This window comes from Macaca nemestrina, chromosome 2, assembly GCF_043159975.1.
Source record: "Macaca nemestrina isolate mMacNem1 chromosome 2, mMacNem.hap1, whole genome shotgun sequence".
NCBI lineage: Eukaryota > Metazoa > Chordata > Mammalia > Primates > Cercopithecidae > Macaca > Macaca nemestrina.
This window is the reverse complement of record NC_092126.1, coordinates 26,345,583-26,364,907: the sequence shown is the minus strand read 5'-3', so window position 1 is coordinate 26,364,907 and position 19,325 is coordinate 26,345,583. Positions and strand designations below refer to the sequence as shown.

At 35.9% G+C, this 19,325-nt stretch overlaps 1 protein-coding gene across 11 annotated transcripts in view; it reads right to left on the bottom strand.

Moving 5' to 3' along the window:
- LOC105488914 (zinc finger protein 385D) overlaps positions 1–19,325 on the bottom strand; it is a 988,258-nt gene that overhangs the window by 346,336 nt on the left and 622,597 nt on the right. The window contains exon 1 of one of the 11 annotated variants that reach the window (XM_011753421.3): positions 12,028–12,130. The exons of the other annotated variants lie outside the window; for them this stretch is intronic. The gene's annotated coding sequence lies outside the window, so the exon portion shown is untranslated. Of the gene's footprint in view, positions 1–12,027; positions 12,131–19,325 lie in introns of those variants that run through there. 11 annotated transcript variants of the gene reach the window in all.

The following is a 19,325-nucleotide window of genomic DNA, read 5'->3' as shown; positions in this document are numbered from 1 at the left end:
GAGACAGGGTTTCACCATATTGGCCAGGATTGTCTCGATCTCCTGACCTCGTGATCTGCCTGCCTCAGCCTCCTAAAGTGTTGAGATTACAGGCGTGAGCCACTGCGCCCAGCCTTTCTTCCCTTTTCTATTTTCCAATATCTTCAGGATTATATTCAAACATCTGTCCTCCTGGATTCATCTGCTCCATCCATTCTTCCTTTCCACTACTATCTCTATCCTTCTTTCTTTGCTTTGTAATCAAACTTCTACAATTCATCTACCAATACCATTTTTCTTTGCCTGGTGTCATGCTTTCTCCTTGCCCTGTAAAGTTCTTCTCCACTGTCTCAACTTTCTGAAATGCTGCTCATCCTCAGGTGATCCACTCATGGCACCTCCTCTCAGAAGCTTTCCTTGATTGCCATAGTCATCATTAGTGACTACTTTCCCTAGGCCTCAAGACTATAATGCTCTTTATCTCTTCAATCTTACTAGTTCTCTTTTCTTGTTTTGTAATGTAAAACAAGATGCCATGTAAATTGTAAATGTAAAGATGTAATGTACAACGTAATGTAAATGTAAACATCTAATGTAAAACCTATGTAAATATCTCATGTAAAAATCTATTTTATCACCACTTATTATCTCATCTCACAATGCCTGCCTATAATACACTGTCCAGATCTCTCTAAAATGACAGACATGTTGCTAAGGTGCTAAAAGTGTTATAGACAGACAGCCTTTCACTGCCAACCCCTAGAGGTATCATCTCAGCTGCGGACAGCTGCCTTGTCAAGGTTTTGGCCCTTGGTCATGGACCATATCCAGTGATCAATGTGGGATTGAAAAGACCTATTCATCTTGGACCAACCTGGGGCACCTTTCTACAAGCTGGATCATTCAAGCTCTAGAATACAAAAAGATGCCTTTGGTTCTATATCACAGTTCAACTTCCTCTTCTCCCTTCCACAGTGCTGACCTAGAGCCCTCCCTCATAAACATCCTGCATGCTAATCTCCATCAGTGTCTGTGACACTGTCATTGAGTAAGTACTCAACAAATGCTTGGTAGTATAAAATTAAGTCCCAAGTACCTGTAAACAAATAATACAAATTTCCCAAAGACAAGAATATGTTAACTCCCCCCAAAACTCTTGAAATTGATGGACAATTTAGGGGAAAAGTTCACCTTCTCTCCAGAGACCTATTGATTTTGGAATTAGTCTGTGGAAAGAAAAACCCAGGATTTAAATGAACACCCTGGTCTGTGTACTCTGTCTGAGTAACAGTGATGGCTCCGAGCTGTCAGGCCTCCCAGGAGATATTCAGTCATGATGTTCTTCTCTTCTTCTATAACAAAGGTAATAACTCAGCATTTTATCTTTTCTAGGGGTGTCATTACTTTGAAAAGACAATAAAAGCCTCACAAGAGTTTCTATATAGTGAAAAGTTTTCTAAAGGAGAAAAAGACCCTAATTAATTTGAGAACTAACAAATACATCAACTTTAAGGAACTTCCATAGTATTGGCATTTAAACTTCTTGGGAAATCCTTTCAAATGAATATCATGTGCTTTAGGCCTATAATATTATAACATTATATATTATAGGCAATAAGTGTCCAGGGGTGAGTAATCCCTGTGTATTTCATATTAAGTGGCATTTCCTGTAAATAAAATAAAGTACATTGTTTTAGTTAAATAAAATCATACTCTGGAGGGAAAAACAACTTTGCCTTGGAAAAATCTGTGATGCTAAGAAATATATAGCATCTACCCTTCGGAAACCGTGAATAGTAAGTCCTTTCTAATCTCTGCTTTGGTGTTACCAAGTGGTTTACTACCTGCTTTCCAATCCAACACTTAATTTGGAAGACATTAAAATTTTTTCATTAATTCACTATTCTAACACATAGTCATTGAACATCCACTTGTCAAGCACTGTGAGAGGGGCTAGGGATATTGGAGTAACTGAGATAGATTTTTGGCCTCTTGGAGTTTAGTTTTCCAAAGAATGAGATACTACAATGGAAGATGGATCAATGGCTACAACAATCTGTTGAAAATGGGCAGAAAAGTAGGGAAGGATGGACAATCAGGGAGGGAGAGAAGGGCTTTTGAGAATTTGACATGTAATATAAATAATGTGGTTAATTTGAGATTCATTAGAAATTAGTCAGACAAAGATAAAGGCAGAATATTCTGGGCATGGTTAACAGCTTATGTAAAGACCCAGAGGATAAAGCAGTGTGGAGACAAGAGCTAGAAGATGTTCAATAAGGAGAGGCAGGGGAGAGTGGTACAGTATTAGGTAGGAGAAATAGTTTGAAGGAAATCGTGAACTGCAACAAATATTTGAAAAACCACAAAGGATTTTCAGGAAAGTAATGGGCCTCATGGTTATGGATTCAAAATATAGAATGGTGAACTAATAAGTATTCAGTGGAAATAAAGCTCTCATATAACCAGGTGACTTTGAGATAAACATATGCAATAATGCTGTAATCTCTGGTACAAGCCCCAGTTTTCCTTGCTCAGGTTTGCTGTCTACATGCCAGCCAATGAAACATAACAAGCAAGAATGAAAAAGATACTTTGCATGGCTGGGCTTGTCTAGTTGGAAATCACCAATCCAACCACTTTTAGAGTAAATTAATGTTTTTAGCTGTCATGGAAGCTGAGCATTGAATATAAGAATGAAAACTGAACAGTTGAGCGTTTGACAATTGACCCAGTTTAGCCTTCAAATGATGGAGTCAGCGTGCTGTGTGCACTGAATTCTATGTCACACACAGAGTGGCACTGAAGCATGGAAGAAATGACACTTTGAGGAAAATACCATAAGTTTTTAGGTTTATATGCAAGTTGTGGTATAAGTTTACATTTCTGTGCTCCCAAGCTTATTTTTTCCAATTGTTCACTTCTCTTCTGCCTACAACTTTCCTGAATAATTTCTGTCACATTATGGATGCCCCTGATTTTAAAGATCTTCTAGCATTGAGATGTATCCTTAGACTGAGGTTACCCAAAGCTGTCTCAAGTAAATAAAGTCTTAGATATCTGCAGTGGACAAAAATGTTTTATTTTTTTTCTGAAGTTTCCAAAATGAGAGTCTTTATAAGTACTGTCATATTTTCATTAAATAAATCAGTTCTTATGTTTTAGAAATATAAAAGCAGCAATTTCCAAAAGGATATGCATGTATAATCCACACACACACACACACACACAAAATCTGTGTGTGTGTGTGAGAGAGAGCATTTGAGTGTGTGTGTTATAGATTTTACTGACTTACTTTGCTAGAAATATAAGTAAGGGATCAATACTGATGGAAAAGTATAGGTAAATTTGATGTATTTCAGAGCAGCTGCCAAGCCATTCTCTTCTCTGGGGAAATGCCTATTTAATATGAAATACACAGGGCTTACTCACCCCTGGACATAACTGATTTGATTAGGATGGCTTCTAAATGGGATTTTCTGAGACCCATGACTTGTGAGGCCTAGCTTGAAAAGATGAGCCGAGACAATCATGTTTGTTCTCAAAAACATAAACTAAGAGATGGAGAAGGAAGGCATCCATTGGTGATGGGCCCTGGAGCCAGTAGGTCATATAGACTCAGGTAATATAGATTCATGTGCAAGATGGATAAGCACCAAAAAAAAAAAAAATAGAAAGAGGAAGAAATAGAGGTACACATAAGTACATGCGTACACGCACACACACAAACACATACACACATACACATACACACACACAGAGAGAGAGAGAGAGAAAGAGAGAGAATGTGCACTAGATAGAAAGACAGAAAGGCACATCTTACATGTAGGCTAAGTAGGCTTTGGTTATTCAAAGGTTTCTTTTCATATGTACCTTTTTAATTATCTCATATTTTCCCTGTGGCAACTTTAATATGTGTCTGTTCCTCCCATAGTAGTATCTTATTTTACACCTTTAATTAATTGAAAGAGATTCAGTAGACTGAAACTAGTAAGAGCCATGGTCAAGTGTTATATACCAGCCATTTGACTACATGTAAACAAGAGAAAAGAAGATAGCAGCATTGTGAAGAAAGGAAAGATAGCGGCCTAAAGGAAAAAAGGAAAATCAGTCATACTGGAGAATCCAGGGCATTTGGGAACTGAACCAATAGCAGTTATGGGATTAATAACAATGGTTTCTGCAGGAAACAGATAATGGCTTTCAGATCTTCAGATGAAAGACCTGTTTTCTTTCAATGTCATCCTCCACTGATAATTTGTGAAGATTTACATAGAAATGATGAGAATAATGTATTCCTTATGTTTTTAGTGTATTTTTTGATAATCAAACATTTTATTATTAGAGTAATGAAGAGCATTTACTTTTGATACATATCACAATTATTGCCTATCTGTTATGGGTACAGGACATGTGCTTATTGATGTGTTAGAACCTGAAATTATGACTTTGGTTCATGTATTAAAGCACGGTCAGAATATATTTTAAAGATGAGTTTGTGTTTGAGGAAAGAGTAGGATCATGCCATAGTAATGTGGACTGACTGATTTTGTCCTTTATTTCAATTTCTGGTAACTCACTATATATCTGCTTTAAGATGCAAATCTTGAGGGAGATACTGCAGTAGAACAGAGAACATTTATTGAATCACTATGCAAGGCCCTCTATGGAAGCAGTTATGGCATGGAGAATAGAGATAAATAAGGAAGGTCAAGAAGAGTAAGATAGAATAGTTGAAACTGAAAAGAAGATATTACAAATGGAGCAGAGGGAGAATGAGAGCATATAATTAGTTAGAAGGAGAAATAAAGTAGTAGAGATCCTTGAAGTCAACAGCATATACTTAAAATTGTATTTACTGGAAACACTGCTTGTAGTTGAACCAATATACTGGAAAGGATTTGTGGCTATGGGTAAAGAAGACAGCCAGATGAGGTTCAATTAACATAAAATCTTACCTAATCTAGTACTTGAGCTCAATGGCCATATTTAGTGCAGCTATAAAATATAAGGTCTTTTCAAATCTAATTCATTCCTTTCATTCATGAAAAGTGATTAAATAATGTATGTACAACCCCCCCCACCCTTACACATGCATGTACACACCCTAGCTATTTCTGTCTGAGCCTAAATTGAAACAGAATTTGGTAGCAAATATTGTCAGTTGAGAGCCTTACAGAAATCACAGATCTTAGAGAAATGCAAGGACTGTGTGAGATAGCCACCTTTAAACAAGACTGAAGCTATTCATGTGTCTTAGGTTTGTGTAATCATCCTGCAAATACAGTTGTCTTTTTAGCTCAACTGCCACTTGTCTTTGACAAATTTTACTCATTCTTTTTTTTCCCCCAAGATTGAACACTATCTCTTCTATAGCATTTCATTTTGCTGCTGCTAACTCTTTTACATGCTTCCTTAGCACACCCTTCTTACCAATAATACCATTTGTTATAATTGACTGCATACTTGCCAGTTCTTTTCTAGACTAAGACTCTTGAAGGCAAAGCCAGAGTCACCACTACATCTCCAGGGTCTCGTGAGCTTGATTCACAGTAGGTACCCAAAATATACCTAGTGTACAAATGAGTGGGTGGATGGATGAATGAATTGATGAGTGGTGAATGGGAAGAGAGTTAAGGTCAGGGGTGGGAGAGGAAGAGAGGGATTGAGAAGATTGAGAGAGGAGGAAGAGAAAGGATTATATATTGTGATATGAATATATGAAATGGTAGTTGAAAATATTTAGATAAAAGACAAATACGACCAGTTTTTGGGAACATTTTAGTAATTAAAGAAGTTAATTTCTTTATAATAATAAAGCACAAGAATGCATGTAGTGTTTTATATTATCTCGAACATTCATAGCATATCCAAATGATGTACCCTTTATCATAAATTCTAGCCAAAAATTAAAAGAATGCTCTTATTTTTACATTGTCATAATTTGTCGTAATTGTTTAGATAAGTACATTCTAAGCATGAGGGAACTGTAAAAACATGTACTCATTTTGTATATTTCTGGCCTTGTTGTATGTAATAACAGATATTAGAAGGAGATAACTTAGTGGGACAGAGACACAGATGAATGCACTAAATGAGAGAATCCCCAGGCCATTCCTGTCATGGGACTTAATGTCTGCAGTTTGATTATGGAAAAAAGGACAAAGGCCTTTCTTGAAGATAGAGTTATTACCTATCTTATAATCAGAAAAAAATGTTAAGAAAAAGAGCACTACATCATTATTAATCAGATCTTAATAGCATAATGTTAACTTCTATATATTTAAAGTAATTATATTAACATAAGAAAGAAATTTACTACTGAGGATCCTGGGAAGAAGCAGAGTAGGAAGCACCAGGAATCTGTCTCCCCACTTAGACAACAATTGCACTAGCAGAATCTGTTTGATATAACTCTTTTGGAACTCTGGAGTATATTGAAGGCTTCAAACTTCCAGGAGAAGGTTTGGACGGTAAAGTGGAGTTAATTTTGATCAATTTTAGCTCTTAGAGTAGCAGCAACCTCTCCCCAACTCAGCCCCATGACAGGCAGCTGTGCACCTGCTCCTGAAATAACTTGCACATAGCTCGTAGGAACCAGGGCAGACAAAAATGACTTTGTCCTCCAAATATTGGGAATATGTGCTTTGATCACTGATGACTGTTTCTGATCACAGAGTTATAGACAAAGAGGTAGGTGGTCATTGCTATTGTACTTCACTCCATTGTTACGAACATACCGTCACCAACTGAAATGAGTTCCAGGGGATATAACAAATCAGTAATCATTTTTTCCCTCCTTTGATTATTCTATATTTCTTCTTTTTGGAGTCAGACATTAAAGACTAGGGAAACGACTAAACAAACGGGAAATTTAGAAAGTTGACCGTGTATTCCCAGGGAAAGGCACAGGCTCAGAAAACAAAACAAAACAAAACAAAAAACAAAAAACAAAACCTGAGAAAGCCTTAAATTTGCACTTCTGGTTGATCCTTGGCACAGGCACAGCCTGAAACAATCAACAAAACAATAAGCAATAAGCAATAAATATATAATACAGCAAGCTCTGGGGAAGGGGGTAATAGAGTTTTCAGAGTTGCCACATTATTAGATTTAAATGTCCAGTTTTTAGCAAGAAAATAAAATCATAGGGCATAAAAAGAAATAGGAAATGTATGGAACATTCAAAAGGAAAAAGTAAGTCAACAGAAACTGTTCCTAAAAAAGACTTGATGACAACTCTACTATACAAAGACTTCAAAACAATTGCCTTAAAGATGTTCAAAGAGTTGAAGAAAGGTGTGAAAAAAAAATAAAGAAAGTAGAATGTGAATAAAATAGAGATAGCAAGAAGAGTCAAGATGGGTGACTACATACAGCCAGGAAGAGCATCTTCCTGAGACCAAGAGACAAGACCATCAAGATGGTGGAGGAAGGGGAAGCAATGGTTAAAAAACTAAGTAAGACCATAAATAGCAAATACAATCTTGAAAATAAATAGCAAAGATGGAGGAGTCACACTTACTGATTTTAAAACATACTACAAAGCTACAGTATTCAAAATAGGGTGATATTGGCATTAAGATATATAAACCACTGGAATAGAATAGAAAGCCCAGAAATAAACCCTCATATAGATGGTCAAATTCCTTTTGACAAGGGTGGTAAGACAGTTCAATGGGGAACAAATAACCTCTTCAACAAATGGTGCTGGAAAAACTGGATATCTATAAGCAAAAGGATGTAAATGGACTGTTACCTAAAACCATGTAAAAAATTAAGTCACAATGGATTAAAAGCTTAAATATAAGACCTAGAAATATAAGCTTTTAGAAGAAAACATAGAACAAAATTTCATCACATTGGATTTGGCAATTATTTCTTGGATATCACACCAAAGGCATAGGAAATTAAAGAAAAACTAGACAAACACAACTTTATAAAAAATTAGTTTAATGTTCTTCAAAAGATACTACCAACAGAGTAGAAAGGCAATTCACAGAACGGAAGACAATATTTGCAAGTTGTATATCTGATAATAGATTAATATCTAGGATATAGAGAGAACTCCTAAAACTTAACAACAACAACAACAAAAACAAGCTGATTAAAAAATGGACAAAGAACTTGAATAAATATTTTTCCAAAGACAATATGCAAATGGTGAATAAGCAAATGAAAAGATGCTCAACATCACTAAACATTAGATAAATGCACATCAAAACAAAATGAGATATTTCATATGTGTTACAGCGGAAAAAAAGAAAATAACATATTGATGAAGATGAGGAGAAATTGAAACACTTGTGCCTTGTTGGTGGGAATGTAAAACAGTATAGTCATTGTGGAAAACAGTATGGTGATTCTTCAAAAATTAAAAATGTGACTGCCATATGATTGAGCAATTTCACTTTCAGTTTCTAAAAGAAATGAAAATAGAGTTGTAAAGAGATATTTGAACACTTATATTCACAGCAGTGTTATTCACAATTGCTAAAATCTGGAAGCAACCCAAGTGTCCATTGACAGATGACTGGATAACCAAAATGTAGCATACATATGTACAACTGAATATCATTCAGCCTTAAAAATGAAGAAAATTCTGATGTGCTGCCACATAGAAGGATCTTGAGAACATGCTAAGTGAAATAGCCAATCACTAAAAGACAAATACTATATGATTCCACTTTTATGAGGTACTTAGAGTATTCAGAATCATAGAGACAGAAAGTAGAATGGTGGTTGCTAGAGATGGGGGAGAGAAAAATGGGGAGTTATTATTTAATGAGGATTTTATTTCAGTTTTACAAGATGAAAAGAGTTAAGGTGCTAAAGGTGGTAATGGTTGCACAACATTATGAATATGTTTAATACCATTGAACTGTACAGTGAAAAGTGGTTAAGATGGTAAATTTTGTTATAATATATTTTAACACAACAAAAATAAAATTGGAAAGACAAAATAAAAGTTATTTATCGTTTTGTGCTTTTATGCCTGGAAAGTTCAAGCTTCTTAGTCTTCTCTTTGGAATGGGTTTCTCTGTTAAAAACAGGAGTCTTTGCCCATGAAAGATTTTATGATGAAGACTCCAAAAGCAATTGCAACAAAAGCAAAAATTGACAAATGGAATCTAATTAAAGAGCTTCTGCACAGCAAAGGAACCTACATCAGAGTAAACAGACAACTTACAGAATGAGAGAAAATTTTTTGCAATCTATCCATCTGACAAGAGTCTAATATACAGAATCTGCAAGCAACTTAAACGAATTTACAAGAAAAAAACCAAACAACCCCATTAAAAAGTGGGCAAAGGACACGAACAGACACTTCTCAAAAGACTACATACATGCAGCCCACAAACGTATGTTAACAAGCCCACCATCCCTGATCATTAGAGAAATGAAAATCAAAACTACAATAGATACCACCTCATGCCAGTCAGAATGGATATTATTAAAAAGTCAAAAAACAACAGCTGCTGGTGAGGTTGTGGAGAAAAAGGAATGCTTTTACACTTAGTGGGAGTGTAAATTAGTTCAAACATTGTGGAAGATAGTGTGGCAATTCCTCAAAGACCTAGAGGCAGAAATACCATTTGACCCAGCGATCACATTACTGGGTATGTACCCAAAGGATTATAAATCATTCTGTTGTAAAGATACATGCACGTGTATGTTCATTGCAGCACTATGCACAATAGCCAAGACATGGAGTCAACACAAATGCCCATCAATGATAGACTAGATAAAGAAAATGTGGTACATATACACCATGGAATACTATGCAGCCATAAAAAGGAACAAGATAATGTTCTTTTCAGCGACATGGATGGAGCTGGATGCCAGTATCCTCAGCAAACTATTGCAGGAACAGAACTCAAATATTGCATGTCCTCACTTACAAGTGGGAGCTGAATGATGAGAACACATGGACACATAGTGGGGAAACAACACATACTGGGGCCTGTCGGAGGGTAGGGGTGATGAGAGGAGAGAGACCATCAGGGAGAACAGCTAATGGATGGTGGGATTAATACCTAGGTGATGGGATGATCTGTGCAACAAACCACCATGGCACACATTGACCTATGTAACAAACATGCACATCCTGCACATGTACCCCTAAACTTAAAATAAAATTTGGAATCAAAAACAAAACAAAACAAAACAAAACAGGAATCCAATGGAGACAACAACTTTAAAAATGGAGGCCACTGGGATGCTCTGATGGAAACAGGAGTTGGGAAATAGGGAGTAGAGTCCCTATTCCATGGAATCACAAAGCCCAAAGATTAGTCACGAAGTAAAAATGTTCAGGAAAAATATTATAGTAGGTATAGAGATAGAGAGGAGTGATTACAGAAATATTTAAGAGATTTTGTTGACTAGATAAATGAAGATGGGCAGTGATGGGGTTGATGAAGGAGTAGATGTAATTAAGAATAACAGGATTTTGGCTTTCCCAGTTCAGTACCTGTCACTGAAATGGGTACTTAGAGAACTTTAAAGATGTCAAGCTTAGGGGAAAAGTTAACAAATTTGGATATGTTGTTTATAATATTTTTGAAATGGAAATAGAATGACATCAGGAAGTCAAATTAAGGGTCTAAAACTGAGAGAATATGTCCAGGTAATAGTATGCTATTAAAAAACCACTGGCTTTCTAGAGAGGCAAAGCCCTGCCTTGTACCATTTGTCAATCATTACGGTTAAAATACTCCCACCAACACATCAATTTCATGGTATAAGTGCAAATGACATAGCCTGAGAAGAGATGAGCATAATTTACTCTTGTGAGAGAGTGCAAGCCAGCTCCATCCCATAAGGAGTGATTCAAGAAGCAGGAAATTGTCAAACTATAAAGTACTCAGGGAAAATCAAGTAAATTCATCTGGATGAGGGGTGGGCTTTGAGTATCTTTTGCTTCTGTGTCACTTATGTTTCCTTTTTTATTAACCCTTTAATGCAGGGTTGCAAAGTATTTCCAGCAAAAATTGACACCTGTTTCCTAAATCAGCCTAGAGCTTTCATTCTTGGCACCATCACCTGCTACTTCCCAAGGTCATTTGAACGTTATGGCCAGTGAGGAATTGCCTCTGCTAGCTAAAAAAAAATATATAAAAATAAAAATAAAAAAAGGAAGAAAGTGGGGGATAAAGGAGGGCTTGGAAAGTACTGCTTTTATTGCTCTATTATTCCAAAAATAGTCTAAACTTTCAGTAAACCTATTTACACCTCTGAGAAGCTGAACTCCTCCTGGCTATTTCTTCAGCAATTAAGACCCTATATTGTATCTAATTTCCAAATTGAAGCCTTCCATAATTTATCATGATGATTTTGGTTATTTTTACATTATTTCCTCCTCTATAGATATTTGTTGTTTTTGTATTGCCCCAAATTAAATTTTATACTGAAATGTATAAAGTATTCGATGACAGGAAATAATTAATCATTTTCTTACTGATTTAAGAATATCTTTCTAGGGTAAATTTTTAGATTGTCTGAGCTATAAATAGTACACATTTCTTTCTAGAGCCCATTTGTATAAATAGTGTTTTCCAGTAATTATAAAATTAGGACATGCTCTTTTTTAAAAATTTGAAAATTTAAAAAAAATAATGTAAAGAAGAAAATAAGTACTCACAATTCCTTACCAAATACTACTAATAGTATTTTCTTTCAGGTAGTCAATTATATAGTTTAATATATTGTGATATACATTTTTTACATATTAAAATTTCATAGTATTTCTTTGTATTTCAAATTTTTGTATATTATACAATCAAAATCTTCTCTATGTCATTAAAATTATGCAAAATATGTTAATTATTTAATTATATCCTATATTATGAGTGTGTCATATTTACATAAACATTCTTTTATTTTGGACACTTATTTTCCAGATTTTCATTGTTAAATATGGAATGGCAATGGACATCCTCCTCCATTAGTTTTTGCGCTTATTACTTGTTGCTTCCTTGGATAAAGCCTTGAAATGTAATTACTAGGTTAAAGGGTAAAATTGCTGCAAATAATTTTGGTACATACTGTTCAATTGCTCTCTCAAAAGATTGTTCCAATTTACAATCACATCACATGAGCACTGTGTGTGACTGCTCAGTTTCACTCCACCATAACCAGCATTGACTATCCTTTAAAAAAGAATGACATATGTGTGTGTTAAATTTGATATACAACAACTAGCATTCTGTCATTATTTGTATTTATTATTATTTTATTAAGATAAGTTAATGATTAAAGGAATTTTGTAAATTTGTCTTCCTGTCCCTTGATCATTTTTCTATTGATGATAATGTTTACCTTACCTAAGGTACTTAATGTAATTTAGAGATAACTAAAAATATAAACTTTACGTGAGATTCTGGAAATATAATTTCTAAGTGTAGCATCAGCAATTATCATAAAAAGGAAAGTAAAGTTGAACCAAGAATATATACAAGTGATGTTTACAAATCATAATTACACAAAGCAAAAAGAAACATTATTCTTTACGGCCACTAGAACCCCATGAGAAAGGCACATTTGCTACTCCTGTGGGCAGAAACTGAAACTTTTTCTCCTGTCCAAAGACACAGATAGGTTTTAGAGTGAATACTAGCTCCAGAAAGGTTCCCAGTTCTCTCCCCATAGCTGCTGAACAGCGCTACGGAGGAATCCTTGCAAACAATTGCTGTGAGCTTTAGATATGATTTTCTAATTCTCTCTTGGCCCCCAAACATGCTACTTCCTCAGCCTTTTCCCCACATGGGATCATGTTGCCAATAATGTCTTTGGTACAAATTTGAATTCATCAGGCTTGAATTTAATTACATTATGTAAACTAGAAAATGTCCCCAGTAGGTTTTGAAGGAATAGCTTCTGTATGCAATTGCAAAGTTCTGTTTTGTTTAAAATATTTGCATTTTGATAAATCCACTCCGACTCAAACCAGTTTTTGATCTTTGTCAATAACTCATTTTCATCACATCAGCCTGAATTTACCTTTTTAAAAAATAAATATTTATAAAATTCTGCATAAAAAGCCTTTCCTCTATTCTACATCCTCCCTAAATGCCCTCTCTCTTTACCCAGATTGGGGCAGGATGGCAAGAGGAGATGGGCAAAGCATCATTTTCATGGGTTATCTCAGCACCAACATAGTTGACAGATAGTCACCAAGTTCTGAATGCAGCGTATTCTCTGACATTGCATTGGGAAGAAAGGCTTTCAAAACGATCAAACAGAGAGAGAAGAATCATTTGAAACACTATAAGAACTTCACACTCAAATTCATTATAACATTTGTGAAGTTGCTTACATAGATCTTCCCATTGGAGACAGCGTCTTTGGGCCTGATTTTTCACCCTTCTTCATATCCATGCCCTTTGCCATGAAACTTTGTAATTCTTTCCCCTAATAAGGCATACTATATTTCAACTACTGCCTTATTTTGTACTTGGTTTTGTGACCAGTTTGACTAATAGAACGAGCTCTGCCGTATTTTAGCCTAGCTTTCTTATGTCTCTGGCATCACGATGAGAAAAACCTACCCTGCTGAACCTCTTAGTCCAAGGAAAAAGAAAGACATGTGGAACAGGGACACCCTAGCTAGCTTAAAACCTGACATAAGAAGCAGAGCTGTCTGGCTGAAGCAAACCCATCCAGCTGAGCCAAACCTTGGTCAAACGGACCCCAGAGGATATGCAGTGTGTCTCCAGTAATAGACATAATACGTAACTGCTGCTTTGAGTCAATGAGTTCTAGGGTGGTTTGTTAAACAGCAATGGCAAACTAATATAATTCCCTTAGAAGTTTTAGCAACTTACAACATACACACTCGATGCAAAAATTTAAACACTCCACAGTTAGAAAGAAAGCCAATCAGTGCCCCTCCTTTAGAAACAGTGATACCCAATTTTCTCAGGCTCTTGTTTACCACTTCTGAGATGTGCCTCTCACTGGAAGAATTTTCATTTATTGGCTTTTAAAGAAACATTTCTCACCACAAGCACACTTATTTCTTCCCCCAACACACCTAGCTATCTCTCTTCAAAGCTCCTCCCAACTATTTCATTTTTTTCCCTACCCGCAGAGATACAAAGAGCCTGAGTGAAAGGTGGCATGGCTGAGTTCAGAAATAAGGCAAGTCTCCCATTTCCTATTCATCTCACAGGGGTAATCTAAACATCCAAGCACCCTGTAGTCAATCAGGCAAGCTATCACTGACAGCTCTTGAAAGATTCAGAGAAACAATTCTGATTCAGAGCATGGTTTGCAAAAAACAAAATCTACAATCAGATTATATATATATTTATATATATATATATCTGTCTCAATTGAGGCAGAAAAATCACATCACATATCTTTATATCACATCTGATTTCTCACAATACAAAAAGAGGACTATATTTAATTTTATAATTTAATTAAAAATAATTTTAAAAATCCAAATAGAAATTCCCCAAATGATCTTGTTATAAGTCAGTTTTACCCAAATCAATAAGCCACTGTGGTTAAGTGTTTGCTAAACAGCCACAAACTCAAGGAAAAATATTGTGATGAAAAGACTATTTTAATGAAACAAAATCACTGTCTGGCACATAGTCTGGAACATTACTATATGAGGACCAGGTCCTATTAATATCCCTGCTTTTCTAAAGACAACAAACCTAGCCTGTTACAGCAGTGAGAACTAAATTTTGACCCATGGAGAACCAGGTTGGAAAAGGAGATATTCTTCCAATAAACTCTCAGGAAGTGGTTATCTGGTGGCTGACATAAAGGTATACTGTTCTTAGGCTTCTGGTGGCAAAAATCAACCATAGTCAGAGCTGGGACATGGAAAACGCCTAGGGATAAACCACCTGAAAACATTACCTTCTCAGCTCCAATGACAAAGCCACAGACATCAGTGTCATTACGACCACTGGGTGTTTCAGGATACAAACCTGCCAAATGCAATATACTCTAAAATATTGAACAGATTATTCGGGTCAAATTGATTTCTAACTCAGTGATCATAAGCCCCAAATAGTTCAAGGATTTGTATCCTGAAACCTGTCTAAATAGCCCATGTGGAAAGATAACATATATATACTTTTGTCTGCTTTATAAGAATGTGAGGAAGAAAACACTAAAGAGAGCAGATTGTTGCCTTTATGTAAATTGTATGGCCGAAAGCACAATGTTTAATTTACTACATTTTGGATGTAACAAAAAGGCAATTCAAATATCTATCATAATTAATGACTTCAGCACATGGAATTTATACAATAGGTGTTTCTGAGCATTAGAAATAAAAATACATTTTTGATTTGAGTTCTATTTAGAGAAAAAGAAGGGGGTAAAAAATTAACATTTACTGAGCGCCTTCTCAATGTCACTCACTTTACAAATGTAAATTCATTTAATATGGTACAGTAAAGATCTATGACCAAAGAATAAGGAGGATGAAGCACATTTCTATTTAGAACTCCAAGTTCCCAGATATCTAGACATGTTTATATTAGTTGCTGAGTAAGACTTCAGATTTAGGGAGGATCTACCAACTCATTTATTCCAAATAATTTATTATTTTTGTGGTCCTCACTGTATTTCCTCATACTTAGTCCAAAAATTAAATTTTCATTAAAAAAAAATTCAGAAGAAATTCTGTCTCCAAATGTAATACCAGGCATTGTCTCACAAGACTGCCCTGCTTACTGGAAAGAATAAAGCCAGATGGGAACATCCATTGTGTTACATGAAAGTGACTTTCAGGATTTGACTAGCATATTAGCGAATAGTCCACACCCACATAGAAACACACACAACCATTTACACAGGAAATAAACACTCTGGAGAGCCAACAATAATAGTAGGAATATCAACAAACCCTTACATAACATTTACTGTGTGCCAGGCACTGATATAACTACTTTACTTATATTATGCACTTCAACCTCCTTAACAATCCTATGAGATGAGTTTCACACATTTCAAAGGAAAGTAATAGACTGATAGAGTGCTCATGGCCGAAGTGAATACTAGATGTAGGGCATACTATCATTGCGACTATTACCAGGGGATTCATGTCACAGTTTACTGAGTTTTCCCCTGACATTTTCCTCTTCCTCACCTACTTTTGTTTCTACTGCTCAGCCCTCACATTCTTTCTCAGTATCTTCCTTATATGGATACAGCATGTATCTGTACTACTTATTGGTATTACTCATTTACTGAAAAATATGAATATGTTTTCTTTCTTAATTTTCAGAGTGAGTTTGTTGAGTATTTACTTTTTCCTTTCTCTTAGAACACTTCAGATATGTTAGGGACCAACAGTAGTTCACATATGAAAGTGCTACTAAAGCACAAAGTATCTTTCAATGAACTAACTGTACTTTACATTAGACTAACAACTTTCTTTTTTTTTTTTTTTTTTTTTTTTTTGAGACGGAGTCTCGCTCTGTCCCCAGGCTGGAGTGCAGTGGCCGGATCTCAGCTCACTGCAAGCTCCGCCTCCTGGGTCTACGCCATTCTCCTGCCTCAGCCTCCCGAGTAGCTGGGACTACAGGCGCCCGCCACCTCACCCGGCTAGTTTTTTGTATTTTTTAGTAGAGACGGGGTTTCACCGTATTAGCCAGGCTGGTCTCGATCTCCTGACCTTGTGATCCGCCCGTCTCGGCCTCCCAAAGTGCTGGGATTACAGGCTTGAGCCACCGCGCCCGGCCGACTAACAACTTTCTAGTAGGGTAACCCACAGAACCTTCATGGGGCTACTGAAATGTCCTCAAATCTTTCTTCTTCAACTTTCACCTGAGGTATACTTCTCCATCAGGTCATCAATAAGAATATTCAGATATCAGCAACAACAAAACCAAGGATTTTCTGTAAGATCCACGTAGTAAAACAGCTTTGGTTGTCCAAAATGGTTGATATTTAGTAGTGCCAGTCAAGTGGAGGACACAGTGTAGGCACTTATCTTCATAAGGCAGCGACATAAAATCTCCAAGTTGAGAGCTGACATAGCAACTACTTAAATCATCAACATATGAAGTAAATCAGTTTTGGATCCCCCATAATTGAGAAATTTCAAGGCAATAATTTTAATGGTTTCCCCCAGGCTGAGATGGAGAAGCTAAGAGATAATAAGCAAGAGAGGTCACCCAGAAGAGATATGTAAGGTCAGCTATAGCGTTCCTTTAGAAGATAAAAAGTATAAGACAAATGTAAATCTGGAAAAAGTATCTCTTTATTTCAAAGAGAGAGAAAAGGGAAAGGAAAAGAAGGAATTTTAGGAAGGAAAAAAATAGCATTTTCAGAGAATACATAGTCAGGAAGAGTGAGCGGTAGCAATCTAAACCTCTTGCCTATGTAGGATCGATACCCTTCCACATCTAAAATGGATAAAATATATAAAATATGCCCCAAATTCCTAAATTATTTCAACTCCTCCTTACACTTCATCTGAAAGTAAATCTGGCATGGCAAACATTAAATGTATCAAAGATGGTGCCAAGAAGTGTGAAAGTCTTGAGTTCTCATACCATGTGTCATATTTTGAGAAAACAAATAATTCTTTATGGAAAGCTTTTTTGAATAATGATTTCTTTGCCAGCTATTTCAGATAAGTGTTTCATGAATCTTGACTCTAATAATACCTCATATAAAATCAGGCCAAAGAATGACTTAGGATTCCTTATTGTTCTTGATGACATGAGCCAGACAACTTAAACAAACACGTAAGCTTGTTATTATTATTATGACACTCGAGCTCATAATATTAAAGAGTATAAATATAAACAGATATTTGGAGGCTCATGCCTTTACCAGACTGACAGAGAAAAATTCTTACAAGTAGATTTCTGGCCCATAGGTCAAGGTGAATCAAATAATTGACCTCTCCAGCAATGGCATTCAACCCAAAAAGGAGTTTTAGTATTTAAGTGAAAGCTCAAAGGGCTAAATGAGGATAGAACAACTAGCAACTTTCATCACTCCTCAAGCTGATGAAAATTGCCTCTACGAATCAAATAGCACTTCGCTTTCTTGGCTTTCTCTCCTCCACTAGCGGAAGACTCCTCTGCACCCTATATTCTTTGCTCCTCCTCTGTGGAAAGGGACTCATTTTATGACTTGGAAGCCCTCTCATCATCTGATGCACTTTTAGCATAATTCATTCAGGGACAATGCTGTATTGCTTTTCATGGTGGTCAATCTCTGCTCCTGTGAGAGCTGTGCATATGTGCCTGTCAGTATTCAGTTGCCCCAGCAAGGAAGAAGACAGTTGATACTCAGTAGTGCCGGCCAAGTGGAGGTCACAGTGTGAACACTTGTCTTCATGAGGCATCAACATAAAATCTCCAGGTTTAGAACTGAGGGAAATGACCTGCTACCTGGAGGAAATTCAGGAGTCAGAGAGTTTAGATACTTCCTTTATAAATGAGGAAACTGAGGCATGGAGAGAATTAGGAGGTTCGTTTAAGGTCACCAGTTAACTCAAGACAAATGAGCTTCTAATTCACGGTTGTTTTATCTAGACTTTGATCATTTTAATTGTCACACTGTGCATAGATGATTAATGTCATTTGTGTCTCCTTTTCCAAACTGTATTTACCTTTAAACCTCTCCAGATTTGCTATCTCCGTGCTTTGAACAGGTTACTTAACCTCTCTGAAATTGTTTCCTTTTAAGTAAAAAAACATGCCTAATATACATGACAAATGTAACTCTATTTTTCCTAGGATTATTTGGAGAATTAAATTGGACAAGATTTTTGGAAAATATGGTCTACTACTTTTACAATGTGTCTGATATGTGTTAGTTCTCTACCATTACTCTTAGGGTGAGAGTGATAAAATGCATTGAAATAATAAAAATGTAGGTCATGGTATGATTTATCAGAGGATGAGGGGGGAGGAGGAAGAGAAATGTAATTTAACCTGGTTATATCACACCCTGGACAATTAGGCTTACTTATATGAAAATTCGTTATGCAATTATAATTGCATTCAGACTCAAAGAAGCTAACTATTAACTAAAATGTTCACACCTCAACTGCAATTTCTACTTATAGCCCTGACCCTCACCCTGCTATTCTTGCTAGATCTTCATGATTGGTAACTGATCACTACACTCCTGATTTTTGTATCAATATTTCAAGATTTTCATAGGAGGCTAACACAATATTTTTTTGATAAATTCTATTTATGAACTTTCATGTATTGGAATTTTCAGATTGTAAATACATGGCATCTGAAACAACCTGAAAAATGAAGAGCCTGGATAGGTAATGAATAAGCCATTAATAAATGCAAGGGTTTATGTGCAACGGGTTTAGTTTGGTCAGGACTTCCATTAAATTA